Genomic DNA, 13,554 nt, shown 5'->3' with positions numbered 1-13,554 from the left:
TTATCTGGCATTTTTATCAGGTAAAAAGCATAGCGTCTGTGCACTAGATAAACTCTTTTGGGGGACCATTTCACAGATTAAACTTGCATATACATGAAGACTTACAAAGATAACAAGGCATCAGGGAAGCAAATAGTGAAGAATATTTTTAGTCCCTGAGGTTTTGAACACCAATTGAAAAAATCGATTTTACTTTGAACATTGTGCAGGATATAAAATGGACCGTAAGCAGAACTAGTGCATTGCTTTTTTAATATTTTTTTCCTCTAGTTTTTTTTTTTTAACCTGTGTTCAAATACGTAGCTAAACTTTCTGTACGTTCTGGAGCATGTGCCCTGTGAGAACAGATTAAAGAAACTGTTTTTTTCCTTCCTGGAAAATACAAGGTTATGAAAATGTTGTAATTGCTGTCCACCAGTACCTACACTGAGTCAAGAAGACAGATAAGGGGTCTTCCTAGTGATGAATGTTGGGGTGGTGAGAGCATAAAGCCGAACAAGGAAGGTTTAGTCTAGGTGAAGAAAACTTTTTCAACACGGGGACAGAGAACACCAGAGATTGTTTACTCTTTGTGCTTAGGCTTTTTTTTCAAGGTTTGACAGGACAAATGCTGAACAACCAGGAAAGTTTGTATAACTGATCCTGCTGGAAGCAATTTTGGACTTTGTCCATCCAGTGATGTTCTATGGATAAATAATATCACAAAATATTTTTCATCACAGAATATTTTTCTGGTATGGGTGTGCTCTTTTTTTTGTTTGTTTGGTTGGTTTTTTTGTTTGTTTGTTTTAGAGTGTGTTGTTATATCAGTGATATAAAGAGCTATATATCATATATAGCTCTTTATATTATATATATATGATATAAAGAGAGTGATGTAAAGAGTTGTTGGAGAGGGTTCATAGGAGGGCCACAAAGAAGATCAGAGGTCTGGAGCACCTCCCCTGAGAAGACAGGCTGAGGGAGATGAGCTTGTTCAGTCTGGAGAAGAGAAGGCTGCGAGGTGACCTAATTGCAGCCTTTCAGTATCTGAAGGGAGCCTATAAACAGGAAGGGAGTAAACTCTTTGAAAGGGTAGATAACAGCAGGACAAGGGGGAACGGTTTTAAGTTGAAAGAGGGAAGATTTAGATTGGATGTTAGGAGGAAGTTCTTTACCAGGAGAGTGGTGAGGTGCTGGAAAGGGCTGCCCAGAGACGTTGTAGATGCCCCACCTCTGGAGGTGTTCAAGGCCACGTTGAATGGGGTGCTGGGCAGTGTGGTCTAGTATTAAATGTGGAGGTTGGTGGCCCTGCCTGTGGCAGGGGGGGTTGGAGCTTGATGATCCTTGAGGTCAATTCCAACCTGGGCCATTCTGTGATTCTGTGAAAACCCTTAATTCTAGCATAGTTTTAAAATCTGGCATATTCAACTTGGAAAATATCTTACTGTTTCTATAGTATAGTCTATAGTGGGAAGAAAAAGCAGCTGGGAACAATATACTAAAACTTAGAGCCATATATTTTGCCAAGAAAAAATGAATAAAAATCAATAGCTTGCTGTTAATTTTCTCATATTCTATAGGCCCTTAATCTTGACTATTGTGTGATACAAAGATAATTGCTTAATTGATTTTCCAACCCCTTTGACTAGGTAGCTAGTGAATGCAAACATTATTGTATTTGTGGTAGTTTTCTAGAAATTTCTAAGGATGTGAGTAGCATTGGGATGTAGTTCCTGCATGTTCAGAAGAAAAGGAATAAAAAACTAATTCAATAGAGTTCATGATCTGATAAAAACATATTGTGGGTTTGGCTGGGATAGTTAATTTTTTTTCTTACAGGTTGATATGATATGATGTGATATTTTTTGGATATTTTATAAAAGTAGTGGTGGTAACAGACCAATGATTTATGTTGCAAGCAGTGCTTGCACAGAGCCAAAGACTTTTCTAAGTCTTCTGCCGCCCTGCCAGTGAGGAGGCTGAGAGTAGACAAGGAGCTGGGAGGAAACACAGATAGGGTAGCTGATCAAGACTGGCCAGAATTATATTTCATAACATATGAGGTTGTGCCCAGCAATAAAAACTGAGGTAAAGAGAAAGGAAGGATGTGGGGGAAGATGTAACTGAGGGAGTCTCCAAAGAGCATATCAGATTCTTTGATAGACCTTATCACTGTGAAACCTTGGGAGACTGGAGGGTAAGACAGAGAGCAAACAGTGTCTGTTTTCGTCTAAGGGTAAACAGGGGGATCTTTTGTACGCGCTGTTAATCTTGCCACACTTGAGAAACCTTTCATTCTTTATCACTGTTGTTTGGAAGAAGCTAGGACCTATTAACTGACAATAGGAACTGTTAGAGGAACAGGAACTTCTTGTTTGCAAATGAATGGTATATAAGATGCATGTTTAACGCAATAAGGTAGATCAATTCTGATGCTACAAGAAACCAAGAGAGCTCTCTAACTCGACAGTGTGCCAACAGGAGCAGTGATATTCGAAGAGATGGCATATGTCTTCCCAAAAAATTGTTAAATGGGATGGATCCAGCTGTCCTGAAACTGGCTGAACATTTGCCTGCCCATGGGAAATAGTGAAAGAAATCCTTGTTTTGCTTTGCTTCCTAGTGCAGCTTCTGCTTTATCTAGTAAACTATCTTAACCCAAATGGTCTTGCACTTTTACCTTTCCAGTTCTCTCCCCATCTCACCTGAGGGAGTTAGAGAGTGGCCATTTGGTGCTCAGCTGCCTGGGGGGGTCAAATCACAATGTGCAAATGAGAGATGGAGACGTCTGTTAGAGACTACTTTTCTTGAAAATGATTGTAGCAATCTCTTTCCTGTGTACCACTGCATATCATCTCAGCCAGCAAATCTATCACTCCTGGTAAATTTTATATATTTTATTCTAGACACATACCTCACATTAAACAGTGAAAAATAACTTCACAAGCATTTTTCTAAGGTGTCACAAGTTACTAGAAAGTGATCATATATGAAGCCTGAAATACACATAGCGTATAGTTATGATATGGAAGCATATTGTTATGATGTGGACAGGGATGAGATAAGCAGAGATGAGGAGCCAACAGCTTGCTATTATACCAGAAGGCAGAGTTTACATACGGTACTGAGTAGGAGTACTAGAGCTGGAAAGAGAAATAAGCAAAGGAGAATTTTTTCTAAGCTTCCTCTCTAGGTAGCTGCATGCCTGAGCAGAACCTGAATTTCAAATAGACCTGTATTTTTACCTCCTTACTGTGTGTGTGGCAATAAATGTCCTGGATGAATTTATACTGCCACCTTTTTTCATGTCAAAGTGGCACCTAAAAATAGATGAGGAGATTCAAATACTTATGCTTTTGTGTTTAACTTGTTCTTAAAAGGTGTACAATAGTAACAATAAAAACTTACTTGAAACAGTCAAAAAGTAGTAAATGTAACTATCTTTGAAATATTATAATAATTTTCTTAAATGCTCAGTATTCTGGGAACATTTGTGAAATCTTTGATGATATATTTTGTCCCTAAACATAATAAAGTTCATGAAGACATAGCAGTGCTCATGATATATTTCATGAAACAGTCATATGAAATCTTTCTGAAAAGGCCATGTAAGATTTATGATATTTTCGTAAAATGAAATATTAACCATCATATAAAGAAAACAGCACACAAAGCTGCAACTGTGGTAAAATATGAAGCAAAATATTAATTCATAGGAAATAGCATATATACATTACTGATAAAATGGTTGAGATTGGAAGGGACTGCTGGAGATCATCTGGTCCAACGTCCCTACTCTAGCAGGGACACTTAGAGCCATTTGTCTACAGCCATGTCAAGTTGCTTCTTGAATATCATCAAAGGACGGAGATTCAGAAGCTCTCTGGGAAACCTGTGTCAGCAAGGAAATGCTTCCTTATGTTCGGAGAGAGCCTCCTGTTGTTCTTGTTTTTGTTCTTTGCTTCTTGACCTGTCAGTGTACCACTGAGAAGAACCTGGCTCCATCCTCTTTGCATTTCCCTTCAGGTATTTATAGACATTAGTTAGATTTCCCCTGAACCTTCTCCTCTTCTCCAGATTGAACAGACTCAGCTCTCTGAGCCCCTCCTAACAGGATAGATGATCCAGTTCCCTAATGATTTGTGACTTTTTGTTCCATTAAGTCTGTGTCTGCCTTGTACTAGAGAGTCCAGAATTGGACACAGTACTCCGGGTGTGGCTTCACCAGAGCTGAGTAGAGGGCTTCCCTAGGATAAATTTAGCCAGCTCTGCAGCATTCCTGGCTCCACAAGTAACCCCAGATTACGCCACCTTCTCATCTTCCATGCCTGTCATTCCCAAAAAGATTTATCTCTTCATTGCAATACTCCAGTCACACAAGCCATCTTGGCTTTTAAACATGACAGCAGCTTGTTGGCATGTAACTATTTGTTGCATTTCTTCAAATATGCATGAAATTGTTCATGAGCTATCACATGAAATTTTAATGAAATGTATAGTACAATAATGAGCAAGGAAATATCACAGTGAGTTGCAAAAAGTACGTTCAAAATCACTAACATAACTCAGAATAGGAATGCTCGTCACTTAGTGCCTTTGGCATCTGCCATTTGAATGGAGAGAAGTTTATTTTGACCCCTTATTGCATTTTAATAATCTCTTACACTGTTCCTCTCCCAGTTCTCAAGAAAGCTTGTTCTTCTTGCCCTTGGGGTATTTTGGATTATTTCTGTACAGCCATGGCAAAAGAAAATACAATTCAACATGAGGCAGCAGATTCCCCTCAGTCTTCCAGATGGACAGTTGATTATCATTTGATGTTAGTTTGGTTTTCTTTTTTTAGTAGAAATTCATGAAATTAACTAGAATTAATTAGAACTATTACTGCAGAGGAGAATTCACCTCACCAAGATATCTGTTTTAGCATGTGAAGTCATTTCTTATTGCCTAGGTAGTTAGATAATTAAAAGGTTACATCATTAGGAGATTAGATTATTAGTAGTCTACAGACCTAAGATTAGAGGAAATTAGTCATAGCCAAGTGTCTAAAAACTTAATAGGTCAAGTAAGTAAAGGATAAACTAGGTTATCTGAGATTACAAGGGAATTTAATTGAGATCAACATCCACAATCTTTGTTAACAAATATACTTATAAAATTAAATAAGTATTAATTGACATTCTGAAGCCTTTCATGATAAGCTTTAAATAACACTGATGACATTACCAATGTGGTCAATCAACTTTTTAATGAAGACAGGCAGTAGAAGTAGACAGTGTGATTCTCTACATTGTCCTGTACAATTTGGGAATGAAAACTCCATGCAAAATTATCCACAGTCTCTAAGAAGCTTCAGACTTTAAAATCTAGACAGACAATCAGGACTGGATAGGCTGTCACTGCATGGGAGCTTTGATAGTTCAGATCTGATAGTTAAAGTGATGTTCATAGTGGTGAATAATGGCCAACATTTTATGAATGTATAGAGGGATTTCACACTGACTTGCAGTACTGCAATGAGATCTGCATAGAGCCCCACGAAAAAAAAAATTGTATTTGTCTTCTTGATATTCTATTTAGTTGCTACAGATCATTCTTTTCTTCCTAGAAATGAGTCCATAGAATGTCTTGAATAGGTCTTAGCTTTGTGTTCAAGTGTTTTGAAGAGAAGGTGGCAATGTCAAATCAGTGCTCACAGTGGTAAAATGTTTCATCCAGTACTGGGTCTGCTAAAGCTTAATTTATTACTGTGGTTGATTGACAGGCTGATACATGGGCACAGCTTCACAAGCTGTTACTCTATATCACTTCTGAATTTCCTGCTGGTATCAGACAAATATCGGTATTATTAGCAAAATTTCTTGTCCAAAATGACATGCACTAACCCACAGTAAGATGGAAAATATTTTACCACAAGCCTGAACTATTCTATTACAAGATGAAAATGAGGACCTAAATCAGAAAGAAGAGAAAAAAGATACTCTTGTACAATGGAGCAGGAAGGGAAGAATAACAGAAACCAGAGCATTCTTTTTTTCTAATGGAGGACTGTAGTCCATTAGTAGATAGAGTGGTAGGTGGAATTCATCTGAGAATTATTGCCCAAGGAGGTTGTGGATGCCCCATCCCTGGAGGCTTTCAAGGCCAGGCTAGATGTGGCTCTGGGCAGCCTGGTCTAGTGGTTGGAGACCCTGCACGTAGCAGGGGGGTTGAAACTCGATGATCATTGTGGTCCTTTTCAACCCAGGCCATTCTATGATTCTATGATTCTATGATTATGGACATTGCCAGTGCAAATGTCTGAATAGTTAATCTATACTCCTTTCACAGGAAAGCAATCATTATGACTGATTGATCTCCCCCTGAAAAAGATGAGATTTAAAGGATTGTATGTGTCATGTCCTGATAGTGCACATCACTTTCCATTGTCTAGAAAGGAAAATGTAGGGTGTCTGGCTTTGATGTGGACATCTAGAGCACTGAAATCTGACACACAATGTGAGGACCCCAAAATACCTGTCCAGAATATCGTGGAGAAAGTAACCTTACATTGTGGTAAGTTTGCGTTGGAGTAAACTAACCATAGAAATGAATGTGGAACATTTACTCCATTCTGACTGGAGTACCACAGCTCAGCACAAAATAAGTTCCTTGTGTGGACAAGTCCTAGCTTCAACAAAAAAGAAATGCCCTTGAAACAATTTTTAACCTATGTAGTGACTTCCCTGCAGAGATCTCCATCTATTTTACGAATAATATTTGTCCTTTGAACACTTGAGAGGTGGAAAAGAATTATTCTTACTTGAAAACCTGGAGATTAAGGTCAGAGCTGGAACATAGGACTATTTATTGCAAAGTTTGGATTTAATGACTACATTGCACTTGCACTTCTGATATTTGGAAAATTCAGCTTTAAAAAACTTAATGTACGAGGTTAAACATATACATGTGCAATAAATGTAAGCATCAGTTTTTGTCAGTGGTGCAGAACACATTAAATCTTCAGGATGGGGCTATAATAAAAATGATACAAACAGAAAGGGTACTTGAAATAGTAGTATTTGTAAATTTGCTCTCTGAATCTATTAAATAGAGGATCAAGATCTCAGTTCAGCTTAATGTCTGTGAGAGGTTGGCTTACTACTATAATAAAGAGATCTTAAGTAGCTTTGTAAAAGTTGGAAGCTACTGAGCTACTGTCTTCAGAATATGGTACAGCTGGGAACCAAAGAAGATATTCTTTTTGTGACAGAGGCAAGAGGATCTTATGATAAAGGCACTGGAGTGGAAGATTTAAGTTTTATTTCTTGTTCTTACATAAACTTTCACTAGGACCATCCTTTTTTTTTTCTTTCTTTCTTTTTTTTTTCTTTTTTTTCTTTTTTTTTTCTTTTCTTTTTCCCACAGAATCACTGAACTATAGGAATTGGAAAGAATCTCTGGATCTCTGGAGATCATCTAGTTCACATCACCACTAAAGAAGGTTCCCTACAGCATGTTGCCCAGGAAAACATCCAGGAGGGTCTTCAATATCTCCAGAGAAGGAGACTCCACAAGTTCTTCAGTCATCTTGTTCCAGTGCTCTGTCACTCTCAAAGCAAACAATTTCTTCCTCATGTTCACATGGAACTTTTGCCCCTTGTCCTGCCCCTTGGTACTGCCAAAAAGAGCCTGACTCCAGTATTTTGACACCTGCCCATTAGATATTTGCTAGCATTGATAAGATCCTCTCTTAGTGAGGAATGGGTGTGAAAGGTTGAAAAAAGTTATTTTTTTCTTCAAAAACAGATGGTGCTAACATTCATAACTGTCAGCTCTTCACCATTCTAGGGTTGCCCTATTTGGAAACCACTTTTTTTTTTTTTTTTTTTTTTTTTTTTTTAGGGCAGTTCAGATCTGCAAGAATATTGAAGTTATCTGCTGTTATTTTCAGATACTAGTAGAGAGGAGAAATCTCTGGAGCAAACATATCATAGTGTGCTCTGTATTTAGCTTACAGGCTATTTAAGTAAGTTTTCAGGGGAGGGACAACTATTTTAAGTGGGCTTTGATATTTAGGGTTGTAAATGTTACAGATGCCAAACTTTCACAGTGCTTCTGTGGATTTACAAAATAAAAGCTATATAAATCTGGTCTTGATGTCATTAGTCACAAGATACTCTATTTCTAAACAGTAAGGGCTAGAAATCAAATCCATGGCCCTAAGGCCAAAGGACACCAGCTGGCTTTTGTCTGCACTGCTCAGGGCTGCAGGCTATTTATTTTATAGGCAGTTAAGAGATTTCATTCCTTAACTCTAACTGCTTCAGATTGCTCTTGCCCAGATATTTGTTACAGAGGAAATGAGCCCAAAGCCAAGGAGTCACATCAGGAAAGAACAGATAGTGGAGGATATCTGCTGTCTAGATTCATCCACTAACTCTCATTAATACAGTACCCAGATATTTGTGGTCATGGTCACAGAGTGCTTTCAAGATAAAGAAGACATGAGAAAGATTTAAGAATTACTGTAATACAAAAAGATGCTGTATTGCCTTTCCAATATTACTCAGGAGAGAACATATAGAAAAGTTTATATAAAATAACTAATGTGCTTTAACTTCTTCAGAACACTCCTCCTGCCTTTAGAAACCTACAGGACAAAGAATTTCTGAACAAGTAACACTGATTTTTTTGCAGCTAATAATTACTGATAATTTTGTCTTACATGAACTTATGTAGTCTCCACATGAATTTACAAATTCATATAGTGTTTGCAGTGTGGCAGTTTGCAGTCTTGTGGCAGGAAAATCTACACCCTAGCTACCTAGTGTGTGAAGAACCACTTTCTTTCCTTCTTTTCAGTCACACCTAACGCTGTTAGCTGCAGTGCTTTCATTCAAAGAAAGAATGAACAGGCAATCCCTATTTATCCTCTCTCCACCACTCATGACTTTGTTGACTCCTATTATATCTTCATTTTTCCTCTCATTTTTCCCTTGCTGAAATTCCTAGCCTACTTACATTTAGTGTAAATGTAAGCACTGTAGCTGATTATTAAATTTATGAGAATGTACTAGTTACTACAGGGCAGATCAGGTGGACTGTAGCACTCTATTTCAGTTGAGAAACCCAAAGCACTGAAGGTGTCACTGTTTCTTAAACGTCATTAGCACTCTCTGGATAAGTGATGATAAATAAATGAGCCCAGATCATTTTCCATCAAGATAGGTCACAGCCTTTTGTCAGGTAACTGTAGAGATGTTGCCAACTTGAATATAGATGGTAGAAATATTGCTGACCTGATTGGACTCAGCTTCAATCACAGCTGAGTCTTCATCCAACTGTTTCATTCAAGAGGTAACCCTCCTAGCACTCTAGTATTATGATTATAGTAATCCAATGTAGTAGCACTGTGCATCTTCAGCATATAATTGACACTTGTACCAGTGGCTAGAATTATGCTGTGAAGTGTTTATGTTTCAAACTCTACTTGTTCTTTCAGATCAGGAAAACAGCTGGAGAACACTGTGACTTCCAATCTATCCATGCCAGGGTTTCCTTCCAGTCAGAAAGAACATAGTGATATAGTCAGGATGTAAATTTGTATCTGGGAATGGTAGTGAAGGAACAACCATGGTTAACTGTGTCTAGGGGCTGAAAAAGCAAGAGAAGACAACAGATAAATTTAAGATCTCATAAATAAGTTGAACAGAGGATCAGTTTCTCATTATTGTCAATTGGTATGATGTAGGGAGGTCTCATAATATTTTTAGATACCAATTGCTTTTGATAGGACAGAAAAAAATATCAGTGGTGCATAGTGCAAAGAACAGGAAGATAAAAATGTACATATACATACATGCATAATGCATATATATATATATATACACATAAATAGAGTCTTTGTTGTGATGAAAGTTGTGTTTGCTGCCAAGATAAGTTATACTGTGTTTACAAAGTACTCAGGTACAACTAACAGGAGTTAGCAGAAAATAATACATGTAGTATACTAATATTATATGATCATTTTGAAATTAATAGTTCTGAATTTATTATATATACTGATAAATGAAGAGTACTTCTGATGATAACCAAAATAATCTTAATGATATCAGAGAGGTGACACATCTGATTCTATCACAATTAAAGGACTCAAGTGACCTAAATTTATATCTGTCTGAAGTTTAGTGGAGACTGATATTACTTCTCAAATACAATCTTACCAATATTGGTCAACTGTTGTAGAGTGAAGACTGGACTCGGTGAATTAATGGTGTATTTTTAGATTATCCTTTAGAATTCAAGACACAAGAGTAGGAAATTAAGTCTATTGTGTTCCGAGATTGCTTTATTTTTATTATTTTCATTTTTATTGAAGGCACCACAGTGAGTACACACTTGATAGACAAAGAATCTAGAAGAATTTAGAAACTATGCTTTTCCTAGTAAAGGAAAATATCTTTCATATTGGTGGCGCAGTATGGTTGTGCCTTTCTTAATATGCTTAGCATGTGGTGCATTGCTTAATGTGAATAGCTGTTTAGTCAGTAAGGCTGCTAATTTTGATATATATATAAATATATATTATAATTTCATATTGAGTTTATTTGACAAGATTTTTTCTATCAGGGGAGCTTTCAGAGTGGTCTCCATGAGAAGGGACTAGAAGCTACCCTTACGATGGATAAAGCAATTACCAGTCTCCAAAAGAGCTGGCCAGGGCTGAAGTAATGAGTGATGCTAGTGGAAACTCTCTGATAACACATTCAAGAAAGGGTTAAAAGCTCTGTGTGGCAGCTGTGAAAGAGAGAAATGAGCAAAATGTGAAACCGCCCTGCAGATACCAAGTCTAATCAGCGTAAAAGGAGGGCAGGAAGTGTTTCATGCACCAGAGCAGAAGTTCACCTGCAGTCCATGGAGAGGGACATGTTGGAGCAGTCTGTCCCCCTGAAGTACAAGGACTACACCAGAACAAATGTCCTGCTGCATATCGTGAAGGTCTCTATGTCACAGCAGCTGTGTATGCCATGAAGTAAGCTGCAGTCTGTGGACAGCAAACATATGTATTCTATGATTCTATGATTCTAGGCTGTCTGGTAGGTTCCAGACATGGGCCCCTGGGGGACCCATGCAAGAGCAATTTATTTCAGAAGGACTGTGCCTCATGGAAAAGACTCACACTGGAGCAGTTCTTGAAAAACTGCAGCTCATGGGAAGGAGTCACATTGGATCAGTTCATGCAATTAATGCTTTCCATGGGAAGGATCTCATGCTAAAGCCGGCAAAAGGTAAAAGAAGGAAGGAACAAAATAAATGAAGTGCTATGGACTGACTATAGTCCCCATTTCCCTGAGCCACTTCAGATGAGACTGGGAAGAAGGAAGTATTGGAGGGATTTTTTTTTTTCTCCGCACCATTATTCTGTTAAAAATTGGTAATAAATTAATCTTCTCCAGGTCAGGTCTACTTTTCTCATGAGGGTGATAATTGGTGAGTAATCTCCCTGTCTTTATCTCAACCTATGATTTTTTCATAATATTTTATGCCCTTGTCTTGCTCAGGAGTAGACATGAGAGAGTGGCTTGGTGGGCACCTGGTGAACAGTCAGTGTCAACACACCATGGATTTTAAAAGAGCAAATATATTACAGCAGGAAATGCAGCTTTAGTCTTTCCAGCTGGATTCTCACTATCATCAAACCAATTTTTATGTTTCTTCTTTTTCCATGTGCAACAGTTAAAGAATCTATGTGAATAAATCTATGTCCTGACAAGAAATCTGGTTCAAAAACATTTTGAGGAAAATTCAGTGGTCTTAAAAAGAGACCACTCTGAACATGTGGATATCAATCTTGGGTAGCTGAAAACTGTAATGAATCTTAGTGATTCAAGAGAATCATCCATATTTAGGTAGCGTAATACTGGAAAAAGCTATTATTTCAATAGCTTTTAGAGTTTTTATACACGGACTTGCTGCAGAAATTTCTGCATAAGTCATGGGAATAAACTGCAAATGGCCTGAGATTGCTTGGAAAAGACATGAGAGTGTCTGTAATGATAAAACATTTGAGTCTCTGTGGTAGCTTCTGCCTTCACAAAAGAAGTAATTAAAAGTTCTAAAAGGAGTAGAAGAAGTTGAGGAATACTATGTATATCTCAAGCTGAAATTTTAGTCTTGAGAGTGTGTTATTATCTTGTGAGGCTTTAGCATGAGAAATTCAGTAATAGCTGTAAATTGTAGTATAACTTTCATTTTCAAACTTGAAAAACTTCTAATTATTGTATGATAGTTTTATCTCAGTGTTCTGTACATAACCTTTTTCAAGTTTCCCAGTGCAGTCTGCCACACTGTTAATTTCTGTTTAAATGTAAGTAATGCTATGAATATAACAGGAATCATATATTGACATTTAATCTTGTTCTAGAAAACAATGAAGTATTGTGCTGTTGCTCTAATGTTAGAAATAATGAGTGCATAACCAAGAACCGAGTGAGCCTGTGTTTTGAGTTGTCATTAGTGTTTTTGTTCTTCCTTCTGAGAACTGTTTCAGTATGTGCCACTGGTTTCTGAAAATTCTTCTGGGTGACATATTTGTGTTCTATCAGATGCCTTGAGATGAAAAATACAACACCATATTGCAATTTTCTTTTCTTCGGAAGGCATACTGCAGTAACGGGTTCTGTTCAGAAGAAATTAGAAGTTTTTTATTGTTTCAAAAAATAACTCATATGGTACATACAGTGTGTCAAAAGAGAGAAAAATAAAAAAGGAATCTTCCCTAAAGATATTTTAGGACCAGGAGAAATGAACAATGTATTCACTTAGGTTTTCAGAACTAATAATCTTTGCATTTGTCATGGTTTTGTAATTTTGCTATTGGTATTCCACATCATAACATCATGTACAGCACAGGTAATCAAAGAGTTAATACTCCAGATACCTGCTTCCCAAAAGAGAAGAAAAACTACATATCTCAGAGGACCTCACAGAGAGGAAGATATGTCATGGAAGTCATGGGATCGCTCTCTCTCACTGCCTGGCAGAGGGGTGGGCGTGCTTCCAAGCCGTGTACCTTCATTCAAGTAAGGCCTTTCAGTTTCAGAAACCCTTTCTCTTATTTTATTTGATTTATTAGCCTCAATTTCAATTAGATTGTATTATATTGTGTTATCTTGCATTCTGATATCATAGTTAGTAAAGTAAATTTTCCTCCTTAGATCATTGCTGCTGCTCCATTCTTTTTCCCTCTCTGAGCCCAGTTCCCGTTTCCCTACCCCTTTCCCTTTTCCCTTCCCATTTTTTTGGGAGCCAGGGGGCCCACGGGCCTGCTGCCCCCCTGTCACAAGCATAGATTGATCTAGATAACTCTGTGACAGCATTTCAAATCCTTAAAGAAAATTGAATTTCATATTTGGATGATGGGTCAGCCTCTAAGGCAATCATCTCTAGCACAGGTGTGTTCTGGGGAGGGGTGTGGGGTATCATGTTGTGTGAGGGCGTCCTGAAACCCAGGGCAAGGAGAGAGCTGCTCAGAACTGCCAGAAGTCTCCAGTGCTTGAAAGAGTGGCATATGGAGTGACATAGCTGCCC

This window comes from Gallus gallus, chromosome 1 (assembly GCF_016699485.2).
Source record: "Gallus gallus isolate bGalGal1 chromosome 1, bGalGal1.mat.broiler.GRCg7b, whole genome shotgun sequence".
NCBI lineage: Eukaryota > Metazoa > Chordata > Aves > Galliformes > Phasianidae > Gallus > Gallus gallus.
Note: the sequence above shows the minus strand (reverse complement) of the source record.